This window comes from Morone saxatilis, unplaced genomic scaffold (genome assembly GCF_004916995.1).
Source record: "Morone saxatilis isolate NCDOM2014 unplaced genomic scaffold, NCSU_SB_2.0 Contig8, whole genome shotgun sequence".
In the NCBI taxonomy this organism is placed as follows: domain Eukaryota; kingdom Metazoa; phylum Chordata; class Actinopteri; family Moronidae; genus Morone; species Morone saxatilis.
The window spans coordinates 5,038,466-5,044,111 of NW_023340257.1; the positions used below are offsets into that span (position 1 = coordinate 5,038,466).

The 5,646-nt window shown below is 43.8% G+C and overlaps 1 protein-coding gene across 1 annotated transcript in view; it reads right to left on the reverse strand.

Annotated features, from left to right (window-relative positions):
- The window catches only part of LOC118342104 (SPRY domain-containing SOCS box protein 4-like), a gene marked incomplete at its 3' end in the record, with an annotated part of 9,535 nt that extends 5,976 nt beyond the window's left edge, over nt 1-3,559 (reverse strand). The window contains 1 exon segment of the mRNA XM_035680541.1: nt 3,295-3,559.
- Between the last annotated feature and the right edge of the window lie 2,087 nt (nt 3,560-5,646).

Consider the following 5,646-nt stretch of genomic DNA (forward strand, 5'->3'; position numbering starts at 1 on the left):
AAAAAAAAAAAAAAAAAAGCAGCTCCGAATATCAGCCCAGTGATTTGCTTCTGCTCTGGGCGTAGGAGAGATGGGATGGCAAGGCAGAGCTGGGACTGTTTAAGATGCAACTTCACCAGAATCCACGGTGTACACTTGTTATCTCGAGCAAGGGAGGCAGTCACATGAAGAAGGCCGCTGGTAGCGTGACAACCATTGTTAGCATATTAAACATGCACAGCCAGCCTTAACACAAGCAACCCCCACCCAAACACACACAGCTTCAGGGCACACAAATGCAGACTGGTAATGCAGGGACTTTGAAGTCATCACCCACCCTCTTGTCAGCTCACCAGCTGACGACGTGGAGGAGCATGGATGTATACGTATACAACCTCTCTCGTTCAATGGCAAACCAGTAGGGTCGATTAGTATTCGTCATTACAGGGGGGAAGGAATAGGAAGACAGATGGCAGATATGCAAACACTGGCAGTATGTAATTAGTGGACAGAGCTTCCGGGTCTGTGAAGTGAAGCCACCTGCATTCTTTCTACTGGCCAGCAGGGGGCAGCTCCATTGGCTGGAGAAATGCCCCCATTCTTAGTCTTTAGTCTTACTTCATAGTGACAGCTGAAGAGTGCCAGGAAAGAGAGAGGGGATGACGCCGAGCAATGGGCCACAGGTCAGAATCGAACCTTGGGCTGCTGCAACAAGGAGACGGCCTTGTATGTGGTGCGCCCGCTCTACCAGGTAAGTTATCCAGGGCCCAGACATTAAATTCCTAGACTGAGGCTTCAAAATGATACTCAACCAATCGGTGACATCATGATAGGTTCACACTTGAGGGTAACATGGGTAAGCTTTACACTCACTCGCTGGATGTGTGTGTTTTACTCATTTATTGTCATAAAGGAAACAACCATAGGTGACAAGCTGAGTGAAGTCCAAAGTGGATAGAAATGGATGGAAAGGTTGAATCCTGTTTGTGTTCAACAAGGTTACACTGAAGAAGCACACAGTGCAATCCCAAAGCGTTGATAGTGGTTCAGTTCTGACAAGATGACAACATTTCTTCTACAAGCCAAGAAAAAAAAAAAAAAAAACAAAAACATAAACCGAGTGCAAAGCAAATCTAAACAAAAACTACAGTGGCAGTTGCAACTTTAACATACTTTGCTAGTTCGTATTGTGAGCATATAAACCAGACTGGTGTGCAATTTTAGATTCAGTTATGTGAAAATGTTTTTCTGCAATGGTGGGTCTTTGATTTCTCTTTTTCTGGACTACGAATACAGACTGCTAATTTGTTTTTTCATCTTGTACTGAACAGGATGTACGTGCATGCCAGTGGTCAGCTGGCCGTTAGCTGAGGCTTTAAAGTGGGTTTAGGTGAAGCTTTTAACAGAGAAGAAAAAGGCAATGTGAGGAGATACACAGCACTTATCGGCTTTTGACTAACATTTTGGGCTGTCCCAGATCTTTGGTCGTCAGTTCAAAACTGTGATCCAATTGTGAGACAAGTGCACTGGTGGCTGATTTACAGCTTTGGCAAACAAAGACTGCCTGCGTCAAAACTCTGAGAATGTCAGAGGCCAAAGCTTTTATTGTTTGGCTACATTTTCAAAACATGAGATCGGTGCAGATGGATGACGCGAGCTGATAGCATGTCTCTGCTTGCATCATCACCAATTCATTGCACCATCTGACATGCCTCAAACTGTACATTGTCTCAGATTGCCACCAAGATTTTGCTGGACCTGCTCACACCACGGGACATGAAATGAAATTGGAAGAGAAGGGAAATCACAGTCTATGTGTGCCCCGAGCATGTCAGGGCCATGAGGCAGAATTACCTCTGGGGAAGAATGAAAAGACAAGAGGATTATAGATTTTGTGAGGTCCAAAGCAGGCAGACATAAGCCACCGCTGGACATTTTACTTCAAGTTTACTGGAGAATGAGAGATATCAATTTCCCCTGACTGAAACTATTCTTAGTACTAAGATATTTTCACCCTCAAGATTGACCAGAATTCTGATGCAATCTGGTTTCCCTGACATTTAACATAAATGTCAGTAAGCTATCCCATGCTATGCTACATTGCTTGAATCTGATTTTTTTCCAGTGTCTCAGTATCAGTAAGGAACAAAAACCATGTGAACCAAGCAGGTTTAAACAGCTCAAACTATAAACCGTGATAGCGCTTATTAGAGCATTTTCCCAACCACCATATCACACTTATGCTGCATTCACATGAATTCAGGCAGACACACAGCCCCTTCCTCACAACACGGGAAAAAACAAACAGTCCGACAGAATGGCAAACCAAAACACGCATAATGATATGTTGCTATGGTAATATATTGTTTAAAAAGAATGGAATCAAATAGATTAAAATTATTTTCTGATTATTTTGTATCAATTATTAGCATCTCATTGTCCAGACTGTCCATGTTCTCTCCTTGTGTGAGGGAGCTACGTATTATGTATTAAATACCGCAGAATACAATATTGTAACTTTGGACTGCAATGCCACGAGCATTACCGGTATTCTCTGCCAGCCTCACCCAAGTTTACCATCCTGCTTTCACCCACCAACATGACATTCAGGTTTGCCTGATTCCATGTGAATGCAGCATTACACATACTGAGCTCAGACTACCAGGTTATGCCAAGTGTAATTATGAGTCAGGGCTGAACTGGTCTAGTGTAGCAGCACTGCAACATAATCTACAAAGTCTTCCATCATGTGTCCCTCTCCCACCTCGCAGTCACTCACATGTGTGAAACGCTACACTCAAGGTCCCGTGCTAGTGGCTATAGCCATGCTGAGGAAGACAGGGTGGCCAACTGGGACAGCAATTAAACACGGCTGTTTTTCAAATTCAGACCAAAGAAGAAGAATTGCATTACATTAACATGGACTTAAAGCAGAATTAGAAAAGCCACTTTTTGAACTACTAATAGTCATGACATTATAGGGACATCAAAATTTAAATAACTTATCACAACAGCTCAATCGAAAACTTGAACTTTCTAAAGCACACACTTACTCATTCATTCAATTTCATTGGAGATATGCTACAGCTTTGATGGTTTATTTCATTCATTACAAGACTTTTCTGGGGGACATGTAGACACTGAGAACAGGGGGAACAAAAGAAAAAGGACTTTTGGAAACTTAGCACTGGATAAATCCAACAACAGTGTTGCCAATAGAGAGACTGGAAACCCGAGAAAATGTCAGACTGAAAGCAGCACAAACAAGAGGTCAAAAGACTAAAGTTGCCTTTGAGAAGGGAAGAGACATCTTACCATGAAAGCATTTCTCCGTACAGTCAGGCGGCTCTCACACAGCAATGTGAACACGCAATCACAGCAGCCGAGTAGAAGAGTGGGAATACTTATTCCTCAGTCTGTAGTCCAAAATGAGGTCAGTACACAGTCAACAGCCAGACGAGTGTGGGACAGGGGCAGAGGCAGACAAAAAGAGTGTGTGTTTGTGTAATGTCAGTAAGTCGCAGAGTTCCTGCTTGTGACGTGAGGATGGGGGGAAAAAACAGCTTGGCTCCAGTTTCCAGCAAAGACAGGAAAACAGCTGCTGGAGGGAGGAGGGAAGAGAGGGGAGGATAGAGAGGGAGGGAGAAGGGGAGGGCCTAGAGTGGCGCACGCTCAAAGTCTTACCCAAGCAGTACAAAACCACCCACTCTAACAGATGCACTGACTGAGCGCCTCCAGAAGACGGTGGAAAGAAATGTGGACAAACACACACGCAGATCAGCAGCTCATTTCCACTTTGCTATGCTGAACTGGACACAGCACACTGGGCCAGTCAGGGAGGGGTGTTGAAGGTAGCAGCAACCCTGAACCCTAGCAGAAACTACACACTTGGGTAGTACAAAAAATAAAAAATAGAAATGCGTATATGGCGTAGCACACTCACACAGTGGCTAGCTCTACGGATCTCTACAGAGACACTGGGCTCTTCCATATGGCAGGGTGACAGTGGCACAGCTAGTTCTGGATGATAGGGGTTTAAAGATATCAGAGCACAATATTTCACAACACAGAATATGACTTAGACGTGTGACTTTCCCCACTGTGGGATCAATACAGTCTATCTTGTCTTAAGCTGTGAAGTTATCTGGTTGAGTCACAGATGTCTTTCACTCCAGTCATTCAGGTGCAACCTGAAGTTTCTGAATTTGATCTCAGGTGTTGTTTTGCAGCCCACGGAGCTCTCCCCAACAGACTGTATAGATGTTTACTGTATCAACAAGCAGTCTCTGTATGACAGCTCAGACAGAAAATTCCACTCACTACGCTGACCTTCTCTGCTCCTTAAGTTATTGTTGGAGTGATAGAACTTGGAAAGTTTTTAAACTTCTTTTGCATTTTTTTGGTTCAATTCTAGGGACATTTATTTTGTTTGTTTTAGTTGGCTTTTAGTTCTTTTAAACAACAACAAACACATTTGAAACAAGACTAAAACACTACAGCCAAGCTGGCGACACCACAACGCTCATTAAAAGACTAACTTGTTGGATGGATTAAACTTTTTACACAAATTCTGCCATTTTTGGATCCTTTTTGGTCATTTCTGCCAAGGCAGTGTCTCACAGAAATGAGGCTGGCTGGGTTTTTGCACATAGTGCCAATGTCCTTCTAAAATGTCCTGGTAAAATAAAGTGGTCTGAGGGTGGAACCAGAGGACAGGCCACGTTACCTAACATCAAACAGATTTATCCGCTGGTTCTAGTTTTGAACCGTTTTGTGCCTTTAAAATATGTTTCAGTTAGATGTCAAGCCAATAAGTTAGGCTGTTTGATACGAAGATGTGTGTGTGTACGATCAGCTCTGTTACCGCACTCAAGCCTCTCTTCCTCTCTCCTCAGCTCTGACACCATCCCCCACCCTCTACCTACGTATCCATCCTTCTCTCACTCTCATCTTTCTCCCCTGGGAGACCAGAAAGCCTTCCTCTCACTTGTTACACCCCCTCCCCCCCCGCCCCCAAGCAAACGCAGAGCAGCATTCCTAAATGCATGCTTGTACTCTTCAGTCCGAAGAGTTTATACCAAATTCCACATAAATTAACATGATATGACTTGGCTCGAATTAACTCGAGCAAGAGTACCACATTGGAGCTCTCACTCTAAATAAAATGCACACTCACCACATTCATGACAGGTTCAACAACACCCACCCACACTGAGGCTGCTGCTGCTGCCTGCCACAGGGCTACCTTGTTTTGAATTGATAGGAGAGCAGCAAGAAGCTGAATGACCACAAGTAGGGATTAGAAATGGTGGGCCAGAACTACACCCAAAGTGTGATGTAGGGGCACGAATCATTGTGAGAAGAGGGGAAAACAGCTTTTTAGTTCTCTCACCGACTGCAACACCAATAACTAAGACTTACATGGACAGACAAGCTGTGGAATAATTAGCTGCATTATGATTAAAAACATTCTTCTTTCTCCCCCATAAAGTAGATGGACGACTTTACAATGTACAGGTCGAACAATCTAGCCCACCAAGGTAGTGGGCTAGTCAATAATAGACCCATTTGTCCAAATGACTTCCTGCTCCTTAGACAAAGACACGCCCAATAGCCAAAGATGAGAAGCAGTTTGCCGTCTCCATGTCTCCGTTTACCCACGAGAAG